Source organism: Syngnathoides biaculeatus, chromosome 14, assembly GCF_019802595.1.
Source record: "Syngnathoides biaculeatus isolate LvHL_M chromosome 14, ASM1980259v1, whole genome shotgun sequence".
NCBI classification, from domain to species: Eukaryota; Metazoa; Chordata; class Actinopteri; order Syngnathiformes; family Syngnathidae; genus Syngnathoides; species Syngnathoides biaculeatus.
Genome location: NC_084653.1, coordinates 9,326,560 through 9,338,443, shown reverse-complemented (window position 1 = coordinate 9,338,443; position 11,884 = coordinate 9,326,560). Strand labels below are relative to the sequence as shown.

The window sequence follows — 11,884 nt, the reverse complement described above, 5'->3', positions numbered from 1 at the left end:
GTGGAGGAAGATACTGATTTGACCTGCCAGGCCCAAATGTATTGTGAGGGTTTGCTGGGAACATCTGGCAGAATCCCCTGTCAGAAGGAGTTTCAACTTCCATCTCCAGGGGAACTTCACCCATGTTCTGAGGGAGGCAGGGGACATTGAGTCTGAGTGCACCATGTTCCGTGCCTCTATTACTGAGGCAGCTGACCAGAGCTGTGGCTGTAAGGTAGTCAGTGTCTGTCGTAGTGGCAATCCCCAAACCTGTTGGTGGACACCAGAGGTAATAGATGCAGTCAAGCTGAAGAAAGAGTCCTATCGGGCTTCTTTGATGGGTGCCGCCCGGGCAAGCAGAACGCAGCTTTGGTGGTCGCTGAGGCAAAAACCCGGTCATGGGAAGAGTTTGGTGAGGGCATGGAGAATGACTTCCAGATGGGTTTGAGGATTTCTGGTCCACCATCTGGCATCTCAGGAGGGGGAAGCCATGCACTATCAGCACTGTGTATAATGATGATGTGGTGCTGCTGTCTTTAACTCGGATGTTGTGAGTCGGTGGGGAGAATATGTCAGAGACATCCTCAATTTCAACGACATTTCTTTCCATGTGGAAGCAGAGTCTAGGTTCTCCGAGCCACAATGTCCTCTCCCTGGGGTTAAAGTCACCGAGGTGGTTGTAAAGCTCCTCGATTTCCAAGGCCCCTGGGATGGATAAGATTCACACAGTGTTCTGGATGTTGTCAGGCTGTTTTGGTTGACATGCCTCTATATCGGGGACAATGCCCCTGGTTTGGAAGACAGTGTCCCTTGGGAAGTCCTGTGGTGGATGCTTTGGGAGTATGGGGTATCGAACCCCTTGATACGGGCTGTTCGGTGCCTGTATGAAAGGTGTCAGAGGATGGTCTGTATTGTCGGCAATACGTTGTACCCATTTCTGCAGAGGGTTAGACTCTGCCAAAGTTGCCCTATTCAGTGATTCTGTTCACAACTTTTATGGACAGAATTTCTAGGTACAGCAGAGGCATATAGGGAGTCCAGTTTAGTGCCCTCAGAATTGCATCTTTTCTTTTTGCGGATTATGTGGTTGTGTTTTCTTCATCAAGCCATGATCTCCAACTCTCACTGGAGCAATTCACAGTGGAATATGAAGCGGCTGGGATGTGAATCTGCACCTCCAAATCTAAGACCATGGTCCTCAGTCGGAAAAGGGTGATGTGCCCTTTCTGGGTCAGAAATGAGATCCTGGACCAAATGATGGAGTGCCAGTTTCTCAGGGTCTTGTTCATGAGTGAGGGAAGAATGGAAGGCGAGATCGGCAGGCGGATCGGTGCATCTGCAGTAATGCGGACCTTGTAATGGTTCATTGTGGTAAAGGAGGACCTAAGCCAAAAGGCGAAGTTCTCTATTTACCGGTCTAGCTACATTCCTAGTGTCACTTACGATCATGAGGTGTGGGTCATGACCGAAAGAATAAAATCCCAGATAAAAGCGGCTAAAATTAGTTCCTTCGCAGGGTGTCCAGGCTCTCACTTAGAAATAGGCTAAGAAGGTCTGTCATCCGGGAAGGGGTCAGAGTAGAGCCGCTGCTCCTCTGCACTGAGAGGAGTTAGATGAGGTGGCTGGGGCATCTCCTTCAGATGCATCCTGGACACCTCCCTGGTGTGGTGTTCCGGGCATGTCCCACTGGGAGGAGAGCCTCGGGACGCCCCAAAACACACTGGAGAGACTACCTATATCTTATGGCTTGCTTGGGAACTTCTCAGGATCCCCTCGGGCTACCCTATTAAAGTTGCTGACCCCGCAACCTAACCTCGGATAAGCAGAAGAAAATAGATGCATCGACATTCACGACTTCAGCAATCAGTATTTATCAGTGTTATATCACAGCAGAAATACATCATCCCATCCATCCATCCATCCATTCATTCGTTGTCTACCACAAATCTGTCAAATGTGCTTCAGAAAGTTGGAGCCTTTCCTATAGACCTTTTCATAATGTTTGTAAAATCAAGGCACCAGGGTACTTATCGATGGCAAAATGTGAGTGACTACTGCTGATTTGAAGTGAAAACGATGCACTTTTTTCATATGGTAGAGGTTGCACTGCCAGAAATACCCCAAAAGGTTTTAAGTTTTACCTCAAATTGATTTTTTAAATCTGAACACATCCAGCAGAACCTCTGGGTGAAGAGGATAAACTTAGTTGATATTGCAAATAGTTGTACAGAGAACAACGGAAGACTGCCTCACATAAATACAATAAACTGTAGTGGATTTGAATCTAGAGGTTGAACACGTATTATGTCATAGTGAACTATGCAATGTTATGAACTGACCAGTCAAGTTCAAGAAGTGGGATACACCCTACACTGATCACTATCGTGTTCAGTCAAGATCACGTTAATCATTCTGTGGGAAGAAGCCAGAGTAAGCAGAGCTAACCTGCACAAGCAAAGGAAGAGAAAGAATTTTTAAATGTGCTGAGCAGTTTATCTCGAAGCAGAAGTCAATCCTTTAGCAATAGTTCCAACCTTGGTCATCTGTAATAAAGAGTGGGAGTGGGAATGAGGAGTGAGAAGGTTACAGGAGAAACGGAAACAGAGAGACACAGGGACACAAACTAAGAATTAGGGGCTCTGCTGACCAGAAACGTCGTGACTCAGACAAAGTCAACATGTCCGATGACATCACTGACCATCAGCGCCAACGTTTGAGCTTGAAATGCTTTGATGCACCAAACAATCTTTATTTGTACAAACGCACATAGACCAGAGGTGGGACTGTGGTAGCGTCATAAAGCCATAACAAATGAGACTTCCATCAAAAACATATTTTTTTTTCAAATATTAGAGCATAGAAATGTTTTAAGAGAATGTTTTTTTCCAATATTTGTTGAATTGTTTCTCACAAACTCTAAAGTCTTGTATCCTGGGATGGCAGAAAGCTGCTTGGCACGTCTGAAATGTGAGAGGTGGATAATTCCACCACAGGCGTCTTAGAGGCACCAGCAAAGGTAATTAACACTTATAAAAACTTTAACAAGACTTAGAAAATAATCTATGGTTATTTAAATCTGTAATGTTCCTTCAAGAAGTGACATGACATCCAGTGTTAGAGCATTATACAGAATTGGGGGGGGGGGTCGATAATGATAATAAACATCTTAATTAATCGAGATCGACCTTTTGAAAACATCTATAATGATGTATGAACTCTAAATCTGTATTCTTTTTGCTCATTATATTATGATATTGTTATGTATTAAATCCCTCACATAATACAGTTTCTGGAACTCTTTGGGGTTTCAAGCTGTGGTTGTTTAAATGAGGGGTGGGATAGGAAGGCAGGGGTGTTGGAGTGTTCAAACCAGGAGACTCTAATCCCGTCACGATGCCTCTGCCAATTATAAACGCTTCAAACATGACCGGTGGGAGGAAAAAACATGACCAGGGAGACCAGACTTACGCCGGGGCGTATTTAGCTACATACAGGCAGACTGTAATTATATATTTGGGCAAAAGGGAGATTTTGTGACGTTGAGTGAAGGCAGGTGGGCGGAAATGCAGAAACTAAGTAGCTGGCTGGCAAGAATTACTGCAAATGATTGATAGTGACTCAAACGAAACCAATTCTGAAACCAGTCTTCTGGGATTTGACGGAGGTTGGATATTAGATTTGCTTGAATTTTATCATCAACATTCATTCCTGATTGGCAATGGTGGTGTAAAGGAAAGTACATGCTGCTACCCTTCATTCCGATGCTGTGGGTTCAATTCCAGGCCAGTGCCCCATGACCCAGCTACAATCAGTCCAAAGCTTGGATAAAACATGGGGGGAATAAACATCTTTATGCACTGTTTCGTCCAAGTAAGAAGTCTGGTTTCAACTGTGTGCATGTGACCTGACGTCATGGATGTACTGTACTGTATTTTGGTTTTATAGCAGTTTAATATTGTTACTAGTTAATGTCATAACATCCATCTTATATGCCCAATGTGTTGCATTTTGAGTGCTTTCCAGTGTGTCTCTTTGACTCAGGCACACAAAACCGGGTCACCCAGTGCTGCTTTTCATCAACGCCACATGTCTACTCTTCAGGTTATGAAAAAGCCAATGTTGCACAAACTTGGCCAGCCATAACATTCCACTGTTTGACATAAAGCTGCTTGAACTGTACATATCTCTAAGTGCGTTACTGTGGCAGACAAAACTTTGGTTGCTTGAAATAGCTTTCCTCTACGTCCTGTCTTAAGTGACATAATATTCAGTACTTGTGCAAATAGTTGATTCTTATCTATCGTTCACATAAATCAACCACATGGAGCTCGTGTCATATCGTTTCTGTATGCTGGGACATAAATCTTAAACAAATATGATTTAGTGTCAACCACCAAGATGGTGTGCTTCCAACTGACCATCGTTACAAGGATTGACGTTTAGTCGATGGGCTGGGATGGGCTCCAGGTTGCGGATGTCTGAAGTCTTCACGACAGAGTCATGGCGTGTCACAGTCTGTATAGTAAGAATATCTTCTAATTTAGATGTTTAATGTTGCTACTTGACTCTCAAAAAACGTAAGCGTTTTCATGTCTGTCACGAGCGTGCTGCTGTTGTTTACTCCTTTGTGAGCGTCTGACATCATTACAACCGCAGTGACCTAATAAGAGAGTGCAGGGTAGACACGCACACACCTCATCCCATCCTTTCATCGCACACCGCACTCACACTTCCTGTTAAATCATGGCTTCCTAAATGATGGCTCAGAAACCAAGATGGGTCGCAGGCGTACTTCTTGTGGGTTGCCACATGATAAAGAGTCCTCATATCGTTTAATGAGCAAGCATCCTGAGCTGTAGTCCTCATTTTGGATTTAAAAGGCGAGATTTGGGTGAAAGTCCACAAATACGACATTTATTTTTATCACCGTCACTCCTTTTCTTAATGAAAGAATTTTAGATCCCAGTTTTAACTTCCTCCTACAGATCTTTATATTCTCCTACATCATTTCCACAACCTGTTTTCATGTCTGGATTCTATTTTATCCAGAAATGTTTCTACATACAACATTTGGGCGGCATGATCTCAGTTATTTAAACCATGCAGCCAATCAGAAAAGTATGTCATTATGTGTAACAAAACGCCACATCTTAAAATGAGAAGAGCAAGACCCCCCAAAAATCACCCTACCCTTAGTCCCAATCATTACCTAATGTAAAATTTGTACTTTTTTAAACTTGATTGTTGACGTTGGTTTAGTATTATTTATTAGTGCCAAAGCTTAGCTTTGGAAATCTTCCAGAATTTTCTCAATTTCCAGGATATCGGAAGTGCAGTCCTTCTAATGTGCTCGAGCTTATTTGAAAGCAATACTTGATGATTTGAAAATAACATGAAGCATAAAATAAGCGTCACCATAGTGTGGTGGAAGCTCCAAAATCAAACAACTCAGAATTTGTAAAATTTGGTAATTATTCAGAAAGTATCATACAAACTCAAAGCGTCATCTAAAGGATTCAAACGTGTTAGCATTGTTTTATGGCTTTTTTTCCCCCCATGATGCTACCAGAGGGAAATCATTGAAGGCAAAGAGGAAAAGAGAAATGATAACCATAAAACCAGATGTTACAGTTGCCACAGTAGATAAAAAAAACTATCTGAATACAATATTTTGTCATTGATCCTGTGTTTCTGTGATGGAATTTTTTTTTTTCTGTCCCCTAGTGTGGTGGAATGGCTGAGCCTCTGATGCATCTATATTATCATTAGTGAGGTTTATAAGGGCGGCACGGTGGTACAACTGTAGACCGTTGGCCTCACAGTTCTGAGGACCGTGGTTTAAATCCTGGCCACCCCTATGCGGAGTTTGCCTCTGCTAAATAACTCACTCATTGTACTAGTAGATACTGGATCACAAATGAACACATCACTCTTCAGCTCCTCAGTACACCAGTTCACTGAACGAATCACTCAGTCCACTTAAGTCCCTCCTCTGCCTACACGGCCCTGCCTGATGCTGGCTGCTCATTGGTCCTTCGCCAAATATTCAGAAATGAGCGACAGTTCCTTTTTCGCTCCTAGGCAACTCGCTTGGCTCACTGCAGCGGGCGGCAGCCAAGCAAAAACAAAAAATCATTTCATAAACTGATTCAGTTCAGGTCACTCACTAAAATTATTTGTTCTTCTGAATTAATCATTTGCGAACGTAACAACACTATTAGTTGCCAGAATATAATTCCTTTGCCACATTGTACTCACTTCTATTTGTCTATCTTGTATTGCTTTACCTGCTAATTGACTGTCACCATTTTTTTGCAATTTTCTCAAAAGTTTTTTTTGCGTTAGCCTTTGGCTGATGTTGTGTGTATGTTATCTTTGATCTTGTTGTCCTGCTCCTCTGGGTGGATACATTTGTTAGCTCAGATTTGTGTTGGCTTTGCTCTTGGGTTTGAAATTCTGTACACAGGATGATAAAAAAATTCAATATTAATTCCAAACACAATTTTACACACATGGTTCTGTAACACACTACACACACTGGCATTACTTATAACATGCCACTAAATAACAGTGTCACACTACAAATCCCGACCAATCTTAAAAGTTTGATCCATTTTTCTTAGCATTTCAGCAGTGGTTAACTCCTGTACACTTAAAATGTGACTGAAAACATTGTCTGTAGAGGATATTTTTTCATGATAGTGATAGTTTCATCCACACTATGGAACTTTGGAGCTTGTGCTATGTCAATGTTATGATGTTATGTCACACGCTGTCGTCTGCTGCAACAAATGACCAGTGGCTATCCATCCTTAAGTTTGTGACTGTAAGTACGACTAGTACAAAACTGGTCTGAAAAAGAGTACGTTCTCACAATTTAGATGTTTTGTTTGCTGTATGTTGATTTGCTTTATAGTATTAAAAATAATAGGCTCCAAGTGCTGTCGTTTTTTGTTTCTTGGGAAAAAAAAAGTGAAACAGCTGAACATTGCCGCTTTACAGCTATTTTCCAGAACTGACAAACTGAATGCACTGTGAAATACTTTTTCCCAGACGATTTTGTTATCGCCAACAACGCCTCTGTCAACCGGAACATGATAACAGTGTGTTTTTGTACACACACACAAGCGTACAAACGGGCACACGCATACAAACACACACTTACATCTTGCTCTCAGCAGATGTTTCGTCCGCCACTGCCTTCCCAGAAACCCACAAGTGAGCGCATTTTCCCGCCGCAGGGTTGGGGAGCAAAACCACTGGAGAGAGGACCGCAGTGCTCCAACAAAACTCCAGAGGAAGAAAAATGTACAGAAAAACCTTTCAAAAAGGAAACGAAAGAAAAAAAAGCAAAGGATTTTCTAATCCATCCTTTATTGAGGTGGCTGGTTTTCGGCTGGGCAACTTTTTTTTTTTTTTATGTGTCAGAAGGCTGGCCTGTAATTTGGGTAGCCACAGCAACCAGAGGGACTTGTAATAAAACGAGACTCTATTCTGGGATCCTCTGTAATAATGGACGCCACCATCCACTCCTCTTGTTAGAGATGGAATGATGAATGGAGGGATGGCGATCGATGGACATATGGTTGTATGGCAGCAGCATGAATGGCTGTGGATAGTGTGTGAGGGGTGGATAAACAGCGGGAAACAATAAGCCCAGCCTGAATCAGCTGACACGTGAATAAACAAAAGCAGAATTGACGTATGCGTAGCAGTGTTTCATGAATCTGAAATGATCTTGTTCCATCACTCACTCCAGTTTACATGGATTTCCTCATTCCTTTGCAAGCTTACCCTTAACCTAGCTCTGATCGATACACGCGAGGGGCCCATTATGTCCTAACACTTTACAAGAGCTTGCGGTTGAACCTCTGCGTTGAGACACCTCTTTATAATCTCCATGCCATGTTAACAGTCAGCTATTACGGCAAAGCCATAATTAGGAAATTACATTGGCATATATCCTGTCATTAGAAGTGCCTATTGCTATTTCGTTGTAATTAAATGTTAGTAGGTTGTTATTACACCATTTAGAAGCTGTCTGTCTTACCCCAATCTCCTCCTTAATTGGTTATATTGGCCTCTTCTGTGCCCCCAGCTCCGCCCACCTCTTAGATGCAACATTCCAGTGGTTTTAGGTATTTAAGATGGAGAGTATTATACAGGCAATTAATATGCCGCAAAATGAAAGAAACGCAGGGGGAAACATGAGTGAAGGGTGGAGACAATAAAATTGGTTAAAGGGCCAAAAATCACCATGAAAGAATTATTGAAAAGTACTAAAATGGTGAAGGAGGGGGGATACAGTTTTCTTGCATGACAGATTCCCTCCCAGCCAACTGAGGCTTGTCCTTTAATACCCAAAAGTCTTCATGTGGCTTCTCAACGAACGCACATAAAGCAAAGTTGACCACATCATGACCGTGGCGCTTGTTAAACTTCGTTGCTCACACTCTGCGTCCATGCTCACATGTGTATGTGCGTGTGTAGCGTGCGTGTTGGAGAACAACATCTGTCATGCAGAGCACTCAGTGAGACTTGCACATCTTAATTTGTCAACAGCACTGTGATGGGCAGGAGGTAGAACTCATCTGGGAACGGATTTAGTATGAAACTGATGGTGTCAAAATGAACTATAAACTATAAATCCATCAAATTAATGTTAGTATTTTGTCCTCAATTGCATTTCATAAAGAGCACAATGTACATGACATTATATTGTTGTTCAGATCATGCCATGCCGACGTTTGTTCTGATGTGTCACTTCTATTACTCAAGAATGTCATTAAAGAAAACATCACGAACTCAATCTGGAGCTTTGGCTTCTTTTAAATGCTGTCAGCTGCAAACATTTGCTGGGTGTTTGATGGAAATTTCTCTCAATCTAAATACTCTACATGTGCTGATGGCGGGGGTCGGGGACGAATTGGGCCACCGCCCCCTATGTGTCTACCCTTGCATGCCACTAATGAGCACTTCAGATTACATCGAAATAAATTGAACTGCTTTTGGTATCTGTAGAAAACACAAGACATGAAGTTTTAGAACATCGTTATAATTGCAGATGTGTATTGGTCACCTATACTGTATGTCTGCACTTGTACTTGTAAACATTAAAATGCAATGATATTACACACTGATACCACTTCACTCGCCTGATGTACTATATACGTTCTGGGTAGCAGTCATGCCAGCTGTGTAGAGATACTTTAAGGTAAACATGGTGACAACACTCCTAGCCAGCTACAAATTATGCTCTGCACAGGCGGAGATGGAAGCAGGCCGCCCCGCCAGCTGAAGCTGTGGGACGGAACTTCGAGTTTAGACAAGTAAGCCATGGTCCGTTTAACGGATCACTTGAGTTTTTCTACTAAAGGTTTGGTATTCTCACTATACAGTCTCAGACTTTTTTTTACATACTTTATTTAGTAGCCAACCAACAACATTTCAACTTGTTTACATCCACTTCACTGTACATTCGTCTTTATCTCTTACCTATGTTGCCCTTTTACATTGTGCCCGCTATTGTTCATACTGAGCCACCACATAGCTGAACTGGAACAAGCTACATTGTGAAAAGTGTGACAAGACTGAGAAAATCATCCATCCATCCTTTTTCTTAGCTGCTTATCCTCACAAGGGGGCACGGGAGTGCTGAAACCTATCCTAGTTGTCAACGGGCAGGAGGCGAGGTACACCCTGAACTGATTGCCATCCAATCGCAGGGCACCTGAAGACAGACATCAGTTGCACTCACAATCACACCAAGGTGAAATTTAGAGTGTCCAATTAATGTTGCATGTTTTTGGGATGTGAGAGGAAACCAGAATGTCTGGAGCAAACCCACACACGCATGGGGAGAACATGCAAACTCCACACAGCCAGAGTTGGGATTTGAACGGTCCTCAGAACTGTGAGGCCAACACTACAACTACTACGACAACACTGTGCTGCCCCATAGTAACTCATACATTTTTTTCTGAGAGTAAACCAGAGTGCCTGGAGAGAACCCCCACAGGTACGGGGAGAACATGTAAACACCACGCAGGTGGGGCTGGGATTTGAACCCAGGTTCTCAGAACAGTGGTGGTAACTACCAGTCGGAACACCGTGACACCTACGCACATACTATATCATTATCATGTACATTCGTTTACAAATATTAGTCTTTGTAAAATTAACGTATCCCTCGCATTTCCAAATTTAAACGGATTTTTAGAGTAAGGATGAGTTAGTGAATGAGTGAGCATGAGAAGAAAAAGAAGATAAGTAACAAGCAGTCATCAAGCAGTGTACTGTTAAAAATTGATTGTTGCTGCCCTCTGGTGTTCAGAATTTCCATTTCCAGAAATCAATCACCTAAAATTAAATAATAATAATACAAAATCCAGTAAAATATTTTGGTACGGTTAATCTAATTCACTTTCCTCTTACATTCACTCATATTTAAAACATTCTTCAAAGTCACTGACGTTACTGCATGTGTAGTTCTTGATTCAACTCATGTAAACTGCAGTACCAATGCCATGGCCTACTTTCAAAGCAGGCCTCCTCCTCTGTCACACACACACACCTATTTGAGCTCACTTTACAAAAGGTGGTTCGTAAGTTCTAAAAGACTGTCTCGCACCAATTACAGCCAACATAATTGTTCTATAATCGTGTTTTGGGAGTTTGCAGTGCGTGTGCACACCCTTGTTTGTCTGTCGTCCGTCCAGACAGGAAATGGTTGGAGCTGGTTTGAGGTCAGTGGCAGGAAAGAATAGCAACTACTGGTGAGGATGGCTGCTCCGTTGGGTCTTTGAGCACCTGTGATCATGTCCACCCATCATCTCATTATCCGTATACCTGCTCTCCATAGTTTGGTTTTACACCTAATATCAAAATGCCCTCGTCTTCTTTACGTTTCCTTAAAGATGTAAAACTTCAAAAACAAAAGAGAACATCCCATCCAATGGCCAGTGGCATCTATATAAAATGCTTTTCTTTCTGCTGCTCCACCCTTGTCTTTAAACATTTAATGATGCACAACAGTTTGACCACAGGAACTAAAAGGCTGTGTTTCTGTGGTGTTTACTACCCTGTGGCACACCACATCCCTCTTCTTCACATCTGGGCTTTCAAGCATCTCCAAAGGGAAAGGGGCAGTGATGTCACCACAAAAAAGGAAACTCATCTTTGCAGCTCCCTTTATTCAGAGTTGTCTCAAGCATTTACAAAAAAAAAAAAAAAAAAAAATGTATTACATATCAGATGTTGTCATTATAAAGTTTACAGCATGGGTGCATGTTTTTGGTAGTATAATACAGAAGCCATATGGTTCATTTTTTTTCTCAGTAACCTCATAATCCCCACCTTAGTAATGAATATTCTCCAACACCCAATATTTACATACACATTTCTTAGTGCATTTATAAATCAATGAAATATTTTTTGTTGCATCCATTTTATGTATGTTTGTTTGTGGTGCTTGTCTGCTATAAGTTTTTCAGTGTCACAAATCATTTTTACACAATTTTTGTTTGTTTTACAAGACAAGGATGTGAGTTCGCAGCAAGGTCACACATGCAAATAAAATTTTGTGTGAGTGTGTATGTGTGTGTGTGTGTGGGGGGGCGTTCTTTTTAAATGCACATCCTTCGGATTTTGAGTGAATGATGCACAATTCTTTAACGTCACCAACATAGTGCTTACAGGCCTAAGATCACCCAAAGGACTAACATAGAAATACCTCACCAGGATATTGTGATCATTTGAAATTGTGAAAAACTTGCATAACTTTATAGAAATAAAGCAGCATATTTATTTACGTCTAGTTCCTTCATATACATTACTTGTTTCCTACCTTTTTAAACAATTGTTGATAATATGAGAAGTCATTAATTTGGTCTGTGTGAATGTGATC

General features: G+C 41.8%; 1 long non-coding RNA gene across 1 annotated transcript; it reads left to right on the top strand.

Moving 5' to 3' along the window:
* The first annotated feature begins 2,762 nt into the window (after positions 1-2,762).
* Positions 2,763-9,816, top strand: LOC133511821 (uncharacterized). Its single transcript, XR_009798041.1, has 3 exons — positions 2,763-2,995; positions 9,245-9,308; positions 9,603-9,816. It is a non-coding gene; the product is annotated as an uncharacterized LOC133511821 (long non-coding RNA).
* The last annotated feature ends 2,068 nt before the right edge of the window (positions 9,817-11,884 follow it).